Source organism: Mercenaria mercenaria, chromosome 2 (genome assembly GCF_021730395.1).
Source record: "Mercenaria mercenaria strain notata chromosome 2, MADL_Memer_1, whole genome shotgun sequence".
Taxonomy (NCBI): Eukaryota; Metazoa; Mollusca; class Bivalvia; order Venerida; family Veneridae; genus Mercenaria; species Mercenaria mercenaria.
Window position 1 is genome coordinate 1,246,367 of NC_069362.1, and position 22,352 is coordinate 1,268,718.

Consider the following 22,352-nt stretch of genomic DNA (forward strand, 5'->3'; position numbering starts at 1 on the left):
CGTACAAGTCCTTATTTTGTCAAAATCATTTGACATGTGGCTTTGAAACTTTGAACACCTGTTCATCCACATGATCTCCATCTGTAGTCAAGGGTTTATAACTATGTTAAAGATATTTTGCTCAGTTATGAACCTTTTTGACATAGAAATCAGTTAATGATAATAATAAGTTACACATTGCCATATAGTATAAGACTTATCCAGTTCCACAAATACAGGTACATTGTTTGTCTTATCCATTTTACTTCTTTTCTCTGAAAATCTCTGGTTATATTTTGACACCATACTTACATCGATTCTTCCAATAGTCAAGCACGCTGTCAACATACAGCCCTTGTTATAAACATTTTAAATCTTAGGTCTGGTTAATGATATTGTTAATTGCTTCTCTGTCTATTGCAGGATTATTGTCAGACCTTGTAATGGCACGGATTGCAGCTAAGTTAGGGTTTTAGCAGAACAGAATGGCATTAGAGCTCAGACTGACCCAGGCTAATATAGAACAAATCCAGATCAGCCATAAATATGAGGGAGCTCACAAAATGATACTTAGCACCCTGCTTAAGTAAGAACTATATAAAATTAATTTGTAATACTTCATTATTGTAGGTTATCTCTCCATTTTCAAAACAAACATATTACGGGAAAGTCAGAAATCTTTTCAAAATACCCCTAAGTTGCCAAGATATCAATATTTTTCAAAGAATTTGCTGTTAGCTGTAAGCCAGTAATCAAAATTTTTGATAGCATTTTTCAGTAAGAAAATTAAACTTTTGGTAGAAATATTTCTTTTTCTTGGAGGGAAGGAATGTAACATTATATTTAATTCCTTATTTTGCACATGCAAATGGCTTGATAATAATGCAGGTACTGATGAAGAGAAGATTGAGATTCTGATGCAAGTTATATGAGATAGCGACTGGAATGATCTGGCTGATGAATTAATGGCTCAGTATATACATGTAGGTATGCCAGGGATATATGATCTGATATGAGAAGAAAAGAATGCATCATGGCATGAGATTTTTAAGTCATCTGATTTTTTGAAATAAAACGATGAGTTATTGTCATCACTTGGTCGGCGTTGGTGTTGCCTGGTTAAGTTTTATGTTTAGGTCAACTTTTCTCCTAAACTATCAAAGTTATTGCTTTAAAACTTGCAACGCTTGTTCACCATCAATAGCTGACTCTGTACAGCAAGAAACATAACTCCATCCTGCTTTTTGCAAGAATTATGGCCCCTTTTGGACTTAGAAAATCAGATTTCTTGGTTACGTTTTGTGTTTGTCAGCTTTTCTCCTAAACTATCAAAGCTATTGCTTTAAAACTTGCAACACTTGTTCACCATCAATAGCTGACTATGTACAGCAAGAAACATAACTCCATCCTGCTTTTTGCAAGAATTATGGCCCCTTTTGGACTTAGAAAATATCAGATTTCTTGGTTAAGTTTTATGTTTAGGTCAACTTTTCTCCTTAACGGTCAAAGCTATTGCTTTAAAACTTAGAGCAGTTATACCCCATTAAATGCTGATTCTGCACAGCAAGTACCATTACTCTACATTGCTTTTTGCAAGAATTATGGCCCCTTTTGGACCAAGAAAATCATGGTAGGACAATATACAGAGACAAAATAATCAGATGAGCATCTGCACCCGCAAGGTGGTCTTGTTGAATTTCAAAGTCAGACTGAGATATCACAGGCTTACTAGTCCTTTTCCTTTACCAGACCAAAGAGTTGTCATTCATTAGTCAAAAGATTCTGAAAATACTTGGCACTATTTTTTTCCAAAATGTGATATGCCACTTCCAAGACCAAGGTCCATATCTCCAAGGTTAAGATCACACATAGAGGTCAAAGGATTCATTGATTATGTTTCATATATGGACCATCACTTGTACTTTTAGAATACTTTGCCTACTTGTTCCACTAAACATGATGATCCATTTCTTGTTCAGACCATAACTCCTGATTCATCAAAGGTAAAAAATATTTGACATAAATTTCTGTGCTAACAGGACATGTTAGTTACAAGACCTAGGTTCGTAGTCCAAAAATCGTCAGATCTGGAGATAAGGGGCCCATAATGTTCTAGGCTTTTGAAGAGATTGTAACTAAACCATTCATCAAGTAATATGCAAATACTTTGCACGAATGTTCACCAAACAAGAAACAGACTTGTAGATTTAAGTTCAAGGTCACACTTTTATGTTCATATTGATTATTGCCTTTGATGTAGTTTTTTAGCTCACCTGTCACATAGTGACAGGGTGAGCTTTTGTGATCGCCTTTCGTCCGTCGTCCATCCACAATTTCTTGTCTGCACGATAGTGGTTTCATTTATGATTTTATTTTAACCAAACTTGCACACAACTTGTATCACCATAAGATCTTGGTTCCTTTCTTGAACCGGCCAGATCATATAATGGGTTTCAGAGTTATGGCCCCTGAAAGGGCCAAATTTAGCTATTTTGACCTTGTCTGCAATATAGCAGCTTCATTTATGATTTGATTTTAACCAAACTTGCACACAACTTGTATCACCACAAGATCTTGGTTCCTTTCTTGAACTAGCCAGATTCCAATATGGGTTCCAGAGTTATGGCCCCTGATAGGGCCAGAATTAGCTATTTTGACCTTGTCTGCACAATAGCAGCTTCATTTATGATTTGAATTTAATCAAACTTGCACAAAACTTGTGTTACCATAAGATCTTGGTTCCTTTCTTGAACTGGCCATATCCCATTATAGGTTCCAGAGTTATGGCTCCTGAAAGGGCCAAAATTAGCTATTTTGACCTTGTCTGCACAATAGCAGCTTCATTTATGATTTGATTTTAACCAACTTGTATCACCATAAGATCTTGATTTCTTTTTATAAGCCTTAAGGGACGTATTATGTTATTGCCTTGGTGTTCGTCTATCTGTCTGTCTGTCTGTTGGTTAGCAATTTCCCTTCTGCTCTGTAACTCTTGAACCCCTTGAAGGATTTCAAAGAAACCTGACACAAATGTTCACCTCATCGAAACGATGTGCAGAGCGGCATTTTCGGTTGGATCAATTCAAGGTCAAGGCCACACTTAGGGGTCAAAGGTCATATGACTTTGTTTTGTGTGTATATTGCTCTGCATTTGCGTTGCATTGCAGTGCTCTTGTTTTTATTTGGCAGATCCTTCTTTTGTTCACTTAAAATAATTTCTTTTTTAATTACTTCCCTTTTATGTTACTATAAATAGCTTATTTAGTAACTTTTTTATTATTGGCCTTAGGGAAAAACCGAGACCACTTTTCTGTGGTACAACATGGATGGTACCTCCAATTTATAGGTGTATTTTGATATATCTGTACCTTTAAGAAAATTTCAACTACATTGTATATTTTCTCATGATTCTTTTGATTATGTTTTTTTGACCTTCTTGTCCTAAAGTGCAGTGATAACAGGTGAGCGATATAGGGCCATTTTGGCCCTCTTGTTCGATTTATTTCATGCAGACCTTCCTTTCGATATTCATTGAATCTTTTCAAAAGAGTGCAAATTTAGTTTTCAGACTGCCTTTCTAACTCACATAAGCCAAAGGCTCATGGTGAGCTTTTGTGACCGCTCAATGTCAGTCGTTCATTGTGCGTAAGTTGTTGTGCATCCGTCAACATTTTCTAAAAAAATCTTCTTGAAAACCACTGGACAGAATTACACCAAACTTCACAGGAATGATCCTTGGGTGGCCCCCTTTCAAAATTGTTCAAAGAATTTATCTTATCTGGGCCTGCAGCCATTTGATACATTTGACACTAACCTGAAAATGATTTAGATTGTCTGGATCTGTGTCTTATTAGTAATAGTGTATATTCAAAGGGGTTAGATACTGACATAATACTTTTTCCTAAGCCCGCCCACTTAGCTCAGTAGGGAGAGCATTGGTCTAAAGATCGTGGGGTCGCGAGTTCGATCCCCGGGCGGGGCGTATGTTCTCCGTGACGATTTGATAAAAGACATTGTGTCTGTAATCATTCGTCCTCCACCTCTGATAATTCATGTGGGGAAGTTGGCAGTTACTTGCGGAGAACAGGTTTGTACTGGTACAGAATCCAGAAGCACTGGTTAGGTTAACTTCCTGCCGTTACATGACTGAAATACTGTTGAAAAAACGGGCATTAAACCCAAAAACAAACAAAACTTTTTCCTAAAGACCAACTTGGTTTTTGTTGTCTCAGAAACACAATTTTGCTCCATTTCTCTCCAATAACCAGTTTGATCATGAAGTAGTATTCCATTATTATACTATGCAGCCTATCTCTCAGACTGTACTGCTCTGGAAATAACTCTTCTGGTTATTTAAATATCTATACACATTTTAGTCTGTCAGCTAACTTCCCAAACTGTAAGCATTCAGGTTGTGCCGCTGCCTTGACTGTCTGGTACTACAAAATTAACAAATAAAGTGAGATGTATGTCGATACCCCCACTTGTTTTCACTATATGGTAAATGATACGTGTTGAACACGCAAGACTAGATGGACTTTCATATTGCCTTGTGTTAGGTGTTGGGGAACACATCATCAAGGGGAGGGAGTATGCATACTACAAAACATCAGCAAGAAACACAAGATAAAAGAAACTGAAAGGGTTAACAGTTATTTTTCTGAGAGTGTATATCCCAAAAAATTTCCAAGGTGTACAACTTCACAACATTCCTGTTAAGTTTCAAGATTCAAGGTCAAATAATTTTGAGATATGTGCAATAAAAGTTTGTATGCCTTTTATGCATATTTTTGACAAAATGTTAAGGGCCATAACTCTGGTCTGGCAGAGTGAAATATCAAACAAAACTCCACATGCTATATAATAATCCTTTAATGTTTTAAGACACTATGTCAAACACATTTTAGATATATATGCTACACAAACTTTTAGACCCTTGCATATTTTGACTGTGTCAGTTGTAATTTGTCGGGTCTGCAAGAGTAAAATACCAAACATTACCTCAGGTGCACAAATACACTACACTAATATATACTACAGTTGAATATCGTTACCTCGATATCGGTTAGCTCGATACTCCGGTTAGCACGATGTGTTTTAGTCGGTCCCGATTTTTCCCTATATATTTTAATGTAATTATTTATCATTACCTCGATATGATTAGCTCGATATTTTTTTTAGCTCGATAAGATTTTTTCAGTCCTGTCAACTTACCTGTACTGTTTTTGCACCTGGTTTCGTCGATATCACAGCTTCTCTAAAAAATATCCATGTTATTTGTAAGGTGTGAAAGTCAACCTATTGTTGTCTGGCGATGTATTAATCATGATCAAGTTAGTTGTCTGTTTGTTTTGTTTGTTATTTAATCTTTAATCCAATTTAAATGTCAGGAAGTTTGCATTTAATTCCCAATAATTAGTCTTATAAAACAGCGTGCAGGTAGGCAAGCTGTTTTCCAATATAACAACTAATTTGGATGAAATATTTTTCGTTTGACAGTGCAGAAATTTGCCATTTAGAATTGAGTAACAATATGCGTTTTAACTGGCAAATTTTAGTTATCGAAGCACAGTCAAAATGACTACTCAGCTAGGAATATTACGGCCGCATTCAGACTTGTTTAAGGACGAAATAAAAATACTTATATTTACACGAATATTTTAAACATTGAAAAGTTGTATGTATGTATGTATGTACTATTTAATTAGGATGTCTTATTTGTCAATAATAATGTTAAAATCGTATTTACGTTTTATATTATTTCTTTCTCCTTTCAAACCCTCTGAAAATCAAAGCACTGAGAGGACTGATGTGGGCAGCGGTTGACAGATTTTGGGAATGGGCATGAACAGTTAGCTTAAGTTTGGTGATTCTAGTTAAACTGCTTTTGATTAAAAACATTTTCAACCTTTCTTTTACCAAAATCAAGGGGTAAAACTTTGCTTTTACTGTGTCAAAGTGGATAAAATAATATATGAGCAAAGCTCGTGTGCTTATTAAAAATTTTGTGAGGTTTCGTTAATTTTGCTCAAAACCTTTTTAGCTCACCTGTCACATAGTGACAAGGTGAGCTTTTGTGATCACCCTTCGTCCGTCGTCCGTCCGTCCGTGCGTCCGTCCGTCTGTCAACAATTTCTTGTCTGCACGATAGTGGTTTCATTCATGATTTTATTTTAACCAAACTTGCACACAACTTGTATCACCATAAGATCTTGGTTCCTTTCTTGAACTGGTCAGATCCCATTATGGGTTCCAGAGTTATGGCCCCTGAAAGGGCCAAAATCAGCTATTTTGACCTTGTCTGCACAATAGCAGCTTTATTTATGATTTGATTTTTACCAAACTGGCACACAATTTGTATCACCATAAGATCTTGGTTCCTTTCTTGAACTGGCCAGATTCCATTATGGGTTCCAGAGTTATGGCCCCTGAAAGGGCCAGAATTAGCTATTTTGACCTTGTCTGCACAATAGCAGCTTCATTTATGATTTTATTTTAATCAAAATTGCACACAACTTGTATCACTATAAGACCTTGGTTCCTTTCTTGAACTGGCTAGATTCCGTTATAGGTTCCAGAGTTATGGCCCCTGAAAGGGCCAAAATTAGCTATTTTGACCTTGTCTGCACAATAGCAGCTTCATTTATGATTTGAATTTAATCAAACTTGCACAAAACTTGTGTTGCCATAAGATCTCAGTTCCTTTGTTGAACTGGCCAGATCCCATAATGGGTTCCAGAGTTATGGCCCCTGAAAGGGCCAAAATTAGCTATTTTGACCTTGTCTGCACAATAGCAACTTCATTTATGATTTGATTTTAACCAAACTTGCACACAACTTGTATCACCACAAGATCTTGGTTCCTTTCTTGAATTGGCCAGATTCCATCATGGGTTCCAGAGTTATGGCCCCTTAAAGGTCCAAAATTGGCTATTTTGGCTTTTGCAGCCATATAGAGACTTCATTTATGGTTTTATTTGATACAAACTTCCAAAATATCTTCAACAACAATAAATCTTGGATTCCATGACAAATCAGATCCAATTGTAGGTTCCAGAGTTATTTTATATCTGATTACCTCCCCTGATTGTAGTCAAAATGGATTTATATCAGTAAGTACTTATAGGACTTATTTGAAATTTCATTATTGTCATTAGTTGGACTGAGCCAATCAGGGTAGATAACTATGGACTGATTTTATGTCAAATTACCTCCCTTTATTTCAAATTAATATGGGTATATCTCCGTAACTAATGAAGATACTGATCTGAAATTTCATTTATGTCAACAGATTTATTTGGCAGATCCTTCTTTTGTACATTTTCTTTTTAATTACTTCCCTTTTCCGTTACTATAAATAGCTTATTTTTAGTAACTTTTTTATTATTGGCCGTAGGGAAAAACCGAGACCACTTTTCTGTGGTACAACATGGATGATACCTCTAATTTTTAGGTGTATTTTGACATATCTGTACCTTGTAAGAATTTTTTTTCTTTTTGGTTAAATTTCTTTCCTTTGTTGTTCCTATCCTTTGGACTTAGATATTTTTTCTGAGGACCTTCTTGTCCTCAAGTGCAATGATAACAGGTGAGCGATATAGGGCCATCATGGCCCTCTTGTTTGAATTATAAGCGTTTTTTAAACAAATCAGTGGGAAATACCCTGCTTTTACCGGAACAAGGGGAATAACAGTAAATGTGAGCAAAGGTCATCGACTAATTGATAATTCTGTGTTATTTGGAGATTATAGTGATAACAAGAGCTTGTAGAACACTTGCATGACTTAACTGACAAGGAACAGAAATTATTTGGTCACTGCGTACTGGACAATTAACGTACTGATCTTAAATCAATAATCATGGGTCATTTACCAGTCTTAAGTGACCTCCGTATCAAATGTAATCTTAGACCAAAGCATAATCTAGTTTTCTGGCAAAAAAGTTCTATTGCCAATGTGATATTGACCTTTGACCTACTGAACTCAAAACCAATAGGGGTCATTTGCTGGTCATGACAAATCTCCCGATCTCATGATCCTAGGCCCAAGCATTCTCCAGTTATCATCCGGAAACTGATTTGTCTACAGACCGACCAACATCCATCATCAAACATTAATATTTACAATATACCCCTCCTCCTTCGAATGAGGACAATTAAATTTCAAATAAGAAGATGCCCATGTCTCCCTAGTCCCCCAATGCATTGTCGTACTAGGCAAGAAGTCAATAGAGGATAGGAGCGAAAGACAAAGAGACACTAATGTTTGGCTGCAATAGATATCATCTACTTGGCATGTCCAATCACCCTATGAAGTTACCAAATTCTGGGTCAAATGGTTCTCAAGTAAACCATGTTCTATGTTCAGGCCCCTGTTACCTTGATCTTTGATCGAGTGAGTCCAAAATCTACAGGGGTCACCTACTCTGCATGTCCAATCATCCTATAAGTTTCAACATTCTGTGTCGAGTGATTCTCAAGTTAGTGATCCAGAAAGAGTCTTTCCATCTTCATGCCTCTGTGACCTTTCCCGTAAGTCAAGTGACCCCAGAACATTAAGGGTCATCGACTTTCTAATTCCTATCATCGTGATTGAATGTTCTGTCTCAAATGATTCTAAAGTTATTGGTTGGAAACTGTTTTCATATGACCTTAACTTTTGATCAAGTGATTCAAAAATCAATAGGGGTCATCTACACTACATGTCCAATCATCCTATGAAGTTTCAACATTCTGGGTCAAGAGGTCCTCAAGTTATTGATCAGAAACGGGTTTTCCAGGCCCCTGTGACATTGACAGGTGATTTTTTTTCCAAATGAGATCTCATCTTGGTAAAAGCAGGCTATGAATATATTATACATAAATTACATAGATAAAAGACACTTCAGAATAGTTCTTAAACTAAAACAACCATAAAAGAATATTTACAATGAAATTAAATGTTTCATTCAATTTTAAAACAACCAAAACAACTACTACTATCTCCAATATCAGCACACATCATGATCTTTGGGTTGCAATTAGTCAATTTTCAGCTGTAGATTAATATAATATGCCTCATAATCATGCCAATATGCATGTTTTAGTGTTGTTATATTTTCTGGTCCTTTGGGATCATGGAGTCCATTCAACATATGTGTAATAAAGTTCTACTTAAGCTGGCGCTAGGGGCACATTTCATTACCTCTCATGAACAGACTCAATCAAACCGAGTCTAGCTGCTATTATTCTTCTTGGCTGCATTCTATGCATCCAGAGGATCTTTTTACGAATTTTATAGTTCAAATTCAAATATTAAAAACTGGAATTTTTCAAAATTTGTTTGAATGATCTCAAATTATTTCATTGCAGTTTTCTAAATCCCGCTTTTGTATAATTATCCGAGAAGAAATCGTACGCCAGAACGTGAATATTTGGGGACGAAAACACCGCAAATCTACCGGCGTTTAAAAAGGCGAATTTGTTAAAAATAATGTTTTTTTCGAATTAATTATTCTCTTTAATGATATGTCAATCACAAACACTAGCTGGAATGTAATACTAAATCAAATTGAAGTGCATACGACCGTATTTTCGGGAAACAGGTACGAATTTTTCGCCCCCTCCGTTACGGCTGCAATTATTTTCCTAAGTCGTGCAAATAAAAATTATCTATGTAAATATTATGAAATTATCTTATCTTTCTCTATGAAAAATAAATAGGCTAACACCTCTTCTGTTGATTTCATGCAATATATCTTTCCATAAACCCATTTCTATGCTACAAAGTTCAACGGATGCTTGGGTGCAATTTTATCCGAAAATAGAACGCACGCCGTGCTAGTTAGTTGTTTTCCGATCATGTGACCAAAACAAGCTCTTTGGTGCTGTTATGATAATAAAATTTCGATTAACTTTTCCAGCAGGAACTATGTTTCAATTTAAAACGTTCACAGAAGACGCAACTTGGTTTTAATACCGATTATAGATGTACGCGGATGGTGCTAAAGTAGTCTACTATACTATGTTTTCGTAGGTTATTTATAGTTTATTTTGGTCACGTGATGAAGAATTGTTTTGGTCATGTGAACAAAGCAAGCATGCTCATTTTCATACGCGTTGTTTTTGTTATAAAATATAGATTACGGCAGATTTGTACTTAAGCAGTGCATTTTTTGATAAAGTTGAATCTCAGAAGCTTTCTGAAAGTTAAACAGACTTGAATTACGTAAAATTTATGGAGGACATGGAACTACTTGTTCTTCGGTTTCGGATAAGCATTTTGACTGTAAATTTGTGGTATGGTAAATCTGTGGTCACGCTTCGCTGCCCACAAAAACAAACAACCTTGGATATAATGAGTACAACAAGTACAAAGTAGCCCCAGATAGTCGATAGCGTTACGTCGAACTTCGGATATGTCGATGCAATTTTTACAGTCCCTTGAATATCGAGCTAACGGTTTTCGACTGTATATTATATTTCTTTAAGATTTCAAGATGTTAGATCAAATATGTTTTGAAATACATGTGAAACTAACTTTTAGGACAGACTCAAAGACAAAGGTAAATGGAAGTGCACCTATTCTAAAGAAAAATGTAGGAATGGCAAAACAAAAGAGATTATCATGTCGATAGCCAGAAAACGCCAACAGCTTAAACATGTTAGGATCAGGTCTTTTTTCGTTAAATGTATCTAAAGGCTGTAAAGCGGCATATGTGTGTGTGATATCATATTGCTTCCAAAAATCACCATATTGCATAACCCCTTTGCAGTGCTTCATAAAGGGAGTCATTGATATTATGATAACACACTTTTCTAGACCAAGATTTTATGCTCCCGCAACCCCAGTAATTTGGGTTCCATTAGATTTTCTTTTGTCTGTATGTCTGTCCACCCAAACCTGTAGTATCCGTTTACCCTCTCTACCTCCCCCCTCCCAACAACCACTCCCATATCAACCCAAAGTAATATGAAAGTTTAGCGTTGCAGTGCCAACAATTCAAACACGACCAGACTTATTTTCTTTTTAAATAGATGGGACTGGAAACTGTGTGTTATTATGCAAGAAATAACTTTGTACGCCACAATAATTACACCATAGTGTAAATCGTCACAGCGGCGTGCTGGGAAAGAAAACCACACAAAACAGACTCATACCGTATAGCGGGTTATTTCTAGGGGTGGAATACTTCTGTGTTTCTGTGGTCTCTCGGTGTAATCGCAAAAATATTTCCAGCAGAACATTTACCAAGCAAAAATTTAAACCGCAAAACAATGTGCATTTTGTTCACCATTTTTTCATGCTTTGTTACCAGATGTAATCCGAAGTTCACAATATCTAATTATTGAAAATTAGCATCACCATCTATCAATTACCGAGTGTGATGGTCAGTCAAAGTTCAAACTGTTAATCCAACAGAAAACGTGAATAAAATAAACTGAGTGAATTTCACATTAATTGTTCTTAATAGCGCCTTGTGAAGATATTACTACCTATGCTATAGTAACATTTATATAACCTTTATACCGGATATACCGTAGTTTGCAGTTGTAGATTGTACAAGTTAGGTTGAACTTTTAAAAACGGTAGAATCAAAATTTTACGATGAATACATCTGTTGTTCTGGAAAATGATAGAAAAGTAAAGTATTTGACTGGCGAGAGTGTGCTTCAGGAAGAAATTGATAAATTACAAAATTGTAATCACTTCTCTGTCCACCCCGGGAACTTCTGGAACTGCAGGGACCCTTAAATCTAAGGACAAATATGCATCATACACACCATCTGACCGCGCTAGCATCGGAATATACTCTGCCGAACTAATGTAGTTTATTGTTTTCCAAACGCTAGTCATTCTCTCGATGACGCATAATGCATGAAATTACCTCTGCTTTAGCATCGAAAACGCAGAATTTTCTTCTTCTTTTTATTCAAAAACGCAGAAATAAAACAAGCAGAAATTTATTCAGCAATTTTTAGGACCAAAACGCAGAATATTTTGTCCGCAGAAATAACCCGCTATACGGTATCTGATATATGTTGTCAAGGATGAACATAATAAAAATTAATAGTTGGAACTAAAATGATATGTTTCAAACCGTGATTTTCTGTTGAATAACCTCATTTTCGTTTAATGCACATTATTATATCACTTGGGCTGCACCCTTGTGATATATATTTCCTTTGCATCTTAACCCAAAACAATGATTTAATTCAATGACAAATAGCTGTTTGGGATATATTATTTCTTAAGTAACATGACCATACAGTGACAGGGAGTTAGGACACCAGTGTCTTCTGTTCTATGGACATGCATCAAGATCAGTTTTACAGTGCACAGGAACAATGGTATTTGGAAAGGGCCAGTTCTGTTTTTCCATATTTTGCATAAGTCCTAAAAGGATATCAAGTAAACACGTCAATATCATGTTGATGGGGAAAATCGCTATAATCAGTGAAATTTGCAAAATGGTTAAATATTAAAATACGTTCTAATACAAAATGACCTTGTGTTTTTCATGAGAAAATTCAAATTTTAACTTAATACCTGACAATTTAGAAGTTAGTTTCAGAGATGTTATATGCTGTTTCGGATCTGAACTTTGTTAAAAATTATTTTTAAGTCAATTGAAATATAGTCATTAAATATAAAAAAAATAATCCTGAAATTCAAAAATAACCATAGTGCCACGAACTTCGCATAACATCATCACGAGAGTCAGTGCACAGATGTTGCGGTTTGACCTGGTTAGGTAAACAAATGGGGTTAGGACACAACCATTACGGTGTGTATGCATATCGGATCCCTCTCTGTGGTAAATGAAAATATGGATCTCTCTGTTCGCGCAAAGGACACTGTGGTTAACTATGAACTCCGTCAGTCCAGAACTCATTTTTGTGCATAAAAAAACATACAAACCACGGGAAGATGTAGCTATAACCCATTGCGTTCAAAGCTGGGTCACGTCCGATCCAAAACTAGGTCAGTAGGTCAAATAATAGAAAAACCTTGTGACCTCTGTAGAGGCCATATTTTTCATGGGATCTGCATGAAAATTGGTCAGAATGCTCATCTTGATGATATCTAGGTCAGGTTTGAAATTGGGTCAACTGCGGTCCAAAACTAGGTCAGTAGGTCTAAAAATAGAAAATTCTTGTGACCTCCCTAGAGGCCATATTTTTCATGGGATCTTCATTCATGAAAATTGGTCAGAATGTTTACCTTGATGATACCTAAGTCAAGTTTGAAACTGGGTCATTAGGTCAAATTATAGAAAAACCTTGTGACCACTCTAGAGGCTATAGTTTTCATGGGATCTGTATGAAAGTTGGTCTGAATGTTCATCTTGATGATATCTAGGTCAAGTTTGAAACCGGGTCAACTGCGGTCAAAAACTAGAAAGACCTTTTGACCTCTCTAGAGGCCATATTTTTCAATGGATCTTCATGAAAATTGGTCAGAATTTTTATCTTGATGATATCTAGGTCAAGTTCAGAAGTAGGTCACATGAGCTCAAAAACTAGGTCACTATGTCAAATAATAGAAAAAAACGACATCATACTCAGTTCATGTGGGGGCAGGTGAGCGATTCAGGACCATCATGGTCCTCTTGTTTATTAGTTTTTGTGATCGCTCGATGTCCAGTGTCCGGCGTCTGTCTGTCGTCTGTCTGTCTGTCAACATTTAGCTAGTGTATGCAATAGAGACTGTATTTTTCAACTGATCGTCATGAAATTTTGTCAGAATAATAACCTTGATAAAATCTAGCCCAAGTTTGACAATGGGTCATCTGGGTTCAAAAACTAGGTCACTAGGTCAAATCATAGAAAAACTTTGTGTATGCGATAGAGGCTGTATTTTTCAATTGATCTTCAATAATTTTGGTCAGAATGATTCCATTGATAAAGTCTAGGCCGAGTTTGAAAATGGGTCATCTGGGGTCAATAACTAGGTCACTAGGTCAAATCAAAGAAAAACCTTGTGTATGCCATAGAGGCTGTATTTTTCAACTGATCTTCATGAAATTTTATCAGAATGATTACCTTGATGAAGTCTAGTCCAAGTTTGAAAATGGGTTATCTGGGTTTAAAAACTAGGTCACTAGGTCAAATCAAAAGAAAACCTTGTGTATGCGATAGAGGCTGTATTTTTCAATTGATCTTCATGAAATTTCTTCGGAATGATTGCCTTGATGAAATCTAGCTGGAGTTTTAATATGGGTCATCTGAGGTCAAGAACTAGGACACTAGGTCAAATCAAAGAAAAATCTTGTGTATGCGATAGAGAATGTATTTTTCAATTGATCTTCATGAAATTTAGTCAGAATAATTGCCTTGATGAAATCTAGATTGAGTTTGAATATGGGTCATCTGGGATTAAAAAGTAGGTCACTAGGTCAAATCAAAGAAAACTTTGTGTATGCGATAGAGACTGTATTTTTCATTTGATTTTCATGAAATTTGGTCAGAATGTTTGTTGGATTTAACGTCGCACCTACACATGATAGGTCATATGGCGACTTTCCATCTTAAATGGTGGAGGAAGACCCCAGGTGCCCCTCCGTGCATTATTTCATCACGAGCGGGCACCTGGGTAGAACCACCGACCTTCCATAAGCCAGCTGGATCATCCAGGCTTCCTCACATGAAGAATTCAACGCCCCGAGTGAGGCTCTAACCCACATCGATGAGGGGCAAGTGATTTGAAGTCAGCGACCTTAACCACTCGGCTATGGAGGCCCCTGGTCAGAATGATTGCCTTGATAAAATCTAGGTCAAGTTTGAATATAGGTCATCTGGGATCAAAAACTAGGTCACTCGGTCAAATTATAGAAAAACCTTGTGTATGCGATAGAGGCTGTATTTTTGATCCAATCTTAATGAAAATTGACCAGAATATTTGTTTCCATGACATCACTAGGTCAAACATGTTTACACTGTTATTTTGTGTTACTCAAGTGAGCGACCTAGGGCCATCTTGTAACGATCTGTTTCCTCATTTACCACAGGGCGATAATTTTTTTATTCTTTGTCTTACAAACCCTCCTATGACAAAATAAATTGGGGAATTTTATTTTTCTGTCGGGGAATTTCTGTCAGTTTATTTTTTTATTTCCTCCTTTGTCATTATTCTTTATTTTTTACTCTATACTCCTTTCCTACAGTAAAATAGAATTGGGATTTGAAATTTTATTTTTAATTTTATTCCCTCCTCCTACAACACTTGGGCAATTCCACGGTTTGTAAAACGAACATTCAAAAAATAAAGGCCCAGAGAGGGATCCAATATGCATACACACCGTGACCATCAGATTATATAAATAGTGTCAGTTAAGTTTGGAAGCCAGAACAATTTAGAAGTTTGACCTTGAATTTGACTTTGACCTTTAACTTCCTTAAAATAATTAATGGCAAGATTTTAATAACCATTCTACCCATTTGTAGTTTTAACTAAGTCTAAAATGTTTGAATGTTAATGAATGTAAATAAAAAAAGCATATATTACTATACTTTAAAATCTCCGTAAAAGTTTACGAAAATGTCGGCCATCTTGGACGCCATCTTACATTTGTTCTAGTAAATTTTTGTTATTTAATAACTTATTAACACAGTATACCACTCTTTTTGATGTTGCTTTCAACCACAACAATGGTAAACAGTTACATGTTTTCACTTGCTATGAAAATATAGAATCTAGGTAATAATAGTTTTCAAGAAAATCTGTGAAATATTCTTTGGAAGTATACAATATACAATGAAAAAAGACACAGAAAAAAGGACAAATTCGAGATACGACCTTGAATTTGACCTTGACCTTTACTTTCTTATAATCAGTTATGTCAATAGTTTAGAATATGCTCACCCTTATATAGTTTTTAACTAAAATGCTTTGACCGTGGAGATATTCACTACAGAGAACCATATGAACTAAATAGTAATTATTTTGCTTTTTAAGATAATGTCAGCCATCTTGGACACCATCTTGGATTTTCCTTTTGTAATTATTTTGTTTAATTTCTGCTATTAATGTATTATATCATACTTGTTAGTGTTTCTTAAAATGAAAAAGATAACACATTTTTCCAATTGCATTAAAATACCGGCAATAATGTGTACCTAAAAGATGTAAAAATTACTAATTTTCAGCTTTGACCTTGAATTTGGCCTTGACCTTGAAAACTTTTTAGCATTTTTTCTTCAGTTTTTATTCATTCTTAACCTTTTCATTGACATATATGAAATACAAGCTGTTTATTATATTTAAAAGAAAAAAACATATATTTTAAGATAAATTTGATCATATCTGACAAAAATGGCAGCCATCTTGGATGTCATCTTGGATTTCTCGAACCGCACTAGCTTGAGAAATATATTTTTGCCAGAATTATACACTTCAGACATTTGCCAACATTTTGGTATATAACATCCTTTGGTATACTTTTGTGACCACTCCATGTCCATTTTTGTCCTGAAAGTCACCCTACTACAAAGATTTGCAATATAAATTTCAATCTGGCTTTAGGGGCAGCTTTTCCACTGATACATATATACTCCACCTGACAGATTTTATCAGGAATGAAAATGAAAAAGGCAATATTGTAGGTATGTTGCTGCTAGATCTGCAGAAGGCATTTGATACAGCAGACCACTCAATCCTCTTGATGAAGCTGAAAGCGGCTGGCCTGTGTAATGATATTTTAAGGTGGTTCAGCTCCTATCTTTCTGATAGACAGCAGCTTGTAAATGTTTCTGGTACATTTTCCTCTACTGCAGAAGTAACCTGTGGTGTACCCCAAGGTTCTATACTAGGGCTTTTGCTCTTTGTAATATATGTTAATGACATGTCAGCAGTGGTAAAAAACAAACTGTTACCCAATTCACATTACACGTTTTTCGTTAAATCTATCTATCTAGCTATCTACCAGAGTTCTCTCAAATGGGCCCTTTAGAGCCACTACAGTTAAGGTATAAGACTTGTAATAGAGTACCTCCTTCTTGAAGAGTATTCAATTCCTATAATAAACCTACTTTTGACTGAAATTTTTCAGGGGGCGTAGGTTCAAGCCTCGCTGGGACCAATTTTTTTTCCTTATTTTCCTTTTTTCCTAATAAGCTTTTACTTTTTTCAAGACTTATTATTTATTATACAAAAGTGGAAATATTTCATTTGGTAAGCAACTTTTTGCTGTTCAAAGTGAATTTACATTTGAAACAGAAGGGGGTGGAGTTAGACCTTTAAAAATACTGAGTTACATGTGGTAAAAGTTCTCTATTTTGCCTTTACTCTTTAGATTACATATTGTGGAAGAAATATAGGTAGGTTTTACATCTGCTCCAAGATTATTTTTGAATGAAGTTAGCAAAATTTAAAACAGCCCTACAGGGCTCGACCATAATTTTTCAATGTTAAGAGTTAGAATTCTTTCTTGTTAAATCCGTTTACTTGAGGCACCCTAGATAAAATGATATTGACAGTTGTTTTTTTTATGTTTTATTATTGTTTACCAATAGTTTGGTGTTTCTTTTATTAGATTTAATGGTGTAATGAGTTCTCTGCAATTTGTCTCTACATGAGCTTGAGGAAATACCATATATTATACAAAACTTATTTTTAAAAAATGGCACGGTAAAAGTTGTTTAAAATTTGCAACACAATAGAAAAAACAGTCAACTTTAAGAATATATATAGCAAATACAATTTTTCAAACATTACTATTAGGGGTTCAATACCTTAAAATAGAAATACCTTTAAATGAATTCTCCTCGACATGATTATGCATTTTTATGCGTGACAGTAAAATATAGAAGAAAACCTAGAGTTATAATCAAAGTCAGATGGTTAAGGTTTTCTTCAGGTGAGCGACTTTGGCCCAAATGGGCCTCTTGTTCAAAATTACTTTCAATAGTCCAGCATATGGGCATAGACAATTCTATTAAAGATACATAAAGTTATTTGTTTTGACTGCTCTAATTTGGGATTTTGCTGTGGTTGTGTAAAGAAATAAACAAGTAGATCAAATAGATAATCTCGGTCCAGACACTGGAAATTTCTGAGATGCTCTTGAGTGTCTCCCACCTAACTTAGAGGCCTGTACTTGTTCTTCCCAAGAAAGACTGCTTCACGTGTATAAGTGCTACACACCGGGCACGTTAAAGAACCTGATCTGTCTATTCGCAAAGAGCTAGGCTACTTAGCCGGACAAGTCTGTATCTGAAAAGGATTTCTCTCTATCTGTTCTGGGGGCTTTATCTCACTCTGTCCCTCTGGTCAGATCGCTCTGTGTCTGTACTAGTAGAGGATGAATTTCGCACCTTGTGTGGCTGTGTTTGCTAAATGTAAAGCGCCTTTGAACGCGTTTATCATGAAAAGGGCGCTATATAAATCTGGTATAATAATAATAATAATAATAACAAATATTTTGAATTGGCAATGTTTTTGTCAAGATAATGTCCCAACATTTATTCTGGTCATTTTGTATCAATTTTGACCACATTTTAGGGGTCATTGGTGGCATAATACAGCTACAAATGGCTCAGTTCAGGCATTGGTGGCTGAAATCATGACATTGTGCTTGCATGAGCATTTTTTACTATATTATAATTTCTTTCTGACTCCATTCAAATAAATCTTATATTGAATTGTTCAACTTTTATTTTAGATCTGTATGGAGAGGACCACACTGGTTGTGATCATGAAGACCTGTGCAGGGATAATGATGTTCGGGAGGGTAAGATCTTGAGCAGAATTTGTTTCAGTTTTTGTTTTAACAAGCATTGGTATAATTTTTATGCTTCCGAAGGAGGGGGATGGGGGCATATAGTCACCACCTTGTCTGTCCATTGGTCTGTCACACTTCTTGTCCAGAGGATTGAAGGTACCAAGTTGTAGCTTTATACAATGATAGAATTCATTGAGAGGAAGTGCAGTGTTAAGGAACCATGACTGTATGTGATCCATATTTTTAGCTCATCTGAGCCAAAGGCTCAGGGTGAGCTGTTGTGATCGCTCACCGTCCGGCGTCTGTTCGTCCTCACTTTCCTTTAAACAACATCTCCTCCTAAACCATCATTGCCTTTTGGTTCCCTACCAAAATTGTTCAAATGATGCCCTTTGGGTGAAAAGAGGCCCTGCCCCGGGGGTCTCAAGTTTTACATAGACTTAAATAGGCTTTTTTTAAAAAATCTTCTTGTCTAAAACCACAAGACTTAGACCTTTGATGTTTGGTATATAGCATTGCCTTGTGGTTCTCTACCAGGATTGTTCAAATTATGCCCCTGGGGTGAAAAGAGGCCCTGCCCCGGGGGTCCCAAGTTTTACAAGTTTTACATAGACTTACATAGGAAAAAACTTTAAAAATCTTCTTGTCTAAAACTGCAAGGCCTATAGGCTTTTTATTTTTGGTATGTTGCATTGCCTAGTGGTCCTTTACCAAGATTGTTCAAATTATGCCACAACTCCTGCTGACCACATTTCTTGACTGAAAAGCCTCTTATGCTACAGTAATTTCAGGAAGCAGCCATCGATGTTACACATCCCCTTGTTAAAAAAAATGATCCTATATTAAGTTTGCCGATGCTGTTCTGATTTGTAAGACTGTCGTGATTAGTCGAAACTCTTTTGTAATATGATAGAGTTGGGACAAAAATGTTGCTCATGCTGTTTCAAAGTACATTAATTCAGCACTTGCTTAGTCAAGTTAATTGAAACTAGTCTATATCTAACTACTGTCATTTTTAAAACTTGAACCTATATTACCTAAAGATAAATAAGGGAGAAGATTAGTAAGTCATTTAAATAGGTATTGGTACTTCAGTGCTCATTTCATTTTAATCATTTGTATACATAGTCAACTTTTCATTACAGTATCAGATGAAGGCAGTATTCATGTATCAAAAGCAGATACCACCTCCTCAAGTACAAGACCTAGTTATGGTAGGTATTGTTTTGTTGAATTAAATAGAATGTGTTCAAGTTATATAAATTTAACTAAAAGGGGCTTAAGGGCATTTTGTGATTCAAATTTCTTATACTGCAGCGATAACATGAAAAATTGGTACCAGTAATTCTCTTGCCTAGCACATTACATAGCATTAAAACGGAATCTGGACTCTTATCTCATACTTGCGTGACAATGGATTTCATCAGGACAGAGATGTCGAATGTGATTTATATTTGTTATTTATACATTTTAGAACTTGTTTCACAGTTGATCTAAAATAAATTTGTATTAACTAATAATGCAACTTTTAAGGAGTAAAACCTATATTACAGGAGACTGTGTATGATAACTTTGATAACCAGTTGATTGATATTACCTTCTCAAACAGTGTTTATGGTTCAGATTTAGGAGTCATTGTGCCTGTCTTTTGGGTTTTTATTATTGCCGATCCTGCTTGCGGTGAGCTTGATACTGTAAAATCATTAAATTTCATGGCATGAAATTTCGTGGTTTTGGTCAAAATGGCAATTTCGTGGGGATATGATTTGTAGATTTAAACTTTTGAACATAAAATGAATGGAATTTTGCTTGTTCGTTGGGATTAAATTTCGTGGATTGACTCAACCATGAAATCCACGAAAATTATCCCCACGAATATTAATGATTTCACAGTATACATGTAGTTGCCTTAATACCAGTTCTGTATGTGTGTACAATCCATCCGGATTTGTTATGTTAGGACAATAACTTCCTTAAACAATGAAAAAGAAATAGTTTTATTTGGCAGAACTGTGTGCCTCAGTGAAAAAGTACTTTGCACACACTCCAGGTCCCGATCTTAATGGTCAAGGTTACACTTTGCCTTTGGGCCAAAGATCAATTTAGAGCTTGTCTGTGCCATAATCTTGACATTGTGGAACAGTCTTTGGCACCAATGTTCACCATGATGATATGGTATATTTCATGATCTATGTCAGTAGCTCAAAGGTTAAGGTCATACTTAAAGGTAAAAGGGTAAAAAGAATATTGGTATAATACATTTTGTCAGGATTTAGACACACATTTAAACATTGACTTTTTAGCAATGGACATGGGTATTGCACAGTATGCACTGTATAGCATTACATAACCCTGTTCTCTTCAACTCAGTTGTCAATTGGTGGGGTCAACATGCTGCCTTTGGACATCTGTCTGCCTCATGGGTAGAGCTATTGAAGTCACTCAATCGTTGGCATCAGCTTGTGGAAATGAATTGAAACACACACTTATTCACTGTGATAAGCTCACACTGCACAGGTTCCATAACTATAGTTTGCTTTTTAGCTCACCTGAGCCAAAGGCTCATGGTGAGCTTTTGTGACCGCCCAATGTCCGTCATGCGTCGTGTCCGTCAACAATTCCTAAAAAAATATTCTTCTTGAAAACTACTGGGCAGAATTACACCACGAATGATCCTTGGGTGGCCCCCTTTCAAATTGTTCAAAAAAATTAATTCCAAGCAGAACTCTTGCCCTAGTAACCAAAAGGAAAACCTTAAAAAATCTTCTTGTCCAAAACCACAGGGCCTATGGCTTTGATATTTGGTATGTAGCATTATACAGTGGTTCTCTACCAAGATTGTTCAAATTATTCCCCTAGGGTCAAATATGGCCCCGCCCCAGGGGTCACATGGTTTGTAAAGACTTACATAGGAAAAAACTTAAAAAATCTTCTTGTCTGAAACCACAAGACCTAGACCTTTGATATTTGGTATGTAGCATTGCCTTATGGTTGTTTACTAAAATTTTTCAAATTATGCCCCTAGGGTGAAAAGAGGCCCTGCCCCGGGGTACCAATTTTTACATAGACTTACATGTATATAGGAAAAACTCTAAAAATCTTTTTGTTTGAAACTGCAATTCCTAGGATTTTGATATTTGATATGTAGCATTGCCTAGTGGTCCTTCACAAAGATTATTCAAATTATGCCCCTTAGGTGAATAGAGGCCCCACCCAGGGGGTCCCAAGTTTTACATAGACTTATATAGGAAAAAAACCTGTAAAAATCTTCTTGCCTGAAACTGAAAGGCCAAGGCATTTGATATTTGGTATGTTGCATTGCCTAGTGGTCTTCTACCATACTTGTTCAAATTATGCCCCTGGGGTGAAAAGAGGCCCTGTCCGGGGGCCCCAAGTTTTACATTTCATAGGGAAAAAAATCTTGTCTGAAAGTTCAAGGCGCAAGTCTTTGATATTTGGTATGTAGCATTGCTTATTGGTTCTCTAACAAAATTGTTCAAATTATGCCCCTTTGGTGAAAAGAGGCCCTGCCCTGGGCGTCACTTGTGTATGAGTTATATAGGAAAATATACTTCAAAAGTTATCTGATCATATTTCCTAGACTGTTTAATTATAATTACCTGATGACCCCGAGTAATTAGGGGTCACTTGACTGTGACTTTGTCCTTCTGACC

General features: G+C 35.9%; 1 long non-coding RNA gene across 5 annotated transcripts in view; it reads left to right on the plus strand.

The window, feature by feature from the left end:
- The window catches only part of LOC123532910 (uncharacterized), a 59,980-nt gene that overhangs the window by 11,754 nt on the left and 25,874 nt on the right, over positions 1-22,352 (plus strand). For 4 of the 5 annotated variants that reach the window (XR_008368054.1, XR_008368050.1, XR_008368049.1 and 1 more), the window contains exons 5-8: positions 403-565; positions 868-962; positions 18,619-18,687; positions 19,824-19,892. This is a non-coding gene — a long non-coding RNA (uncharacterized LOC123532910). The remainder of the gene's footprint in view (positions 1-402; positions 566-867; positions 963-18,618; positions 18,688-19,823; positions 19,893-22,352) is intronic. The other variant, XR_008368052.1, reaches the window with a different exon arrangement.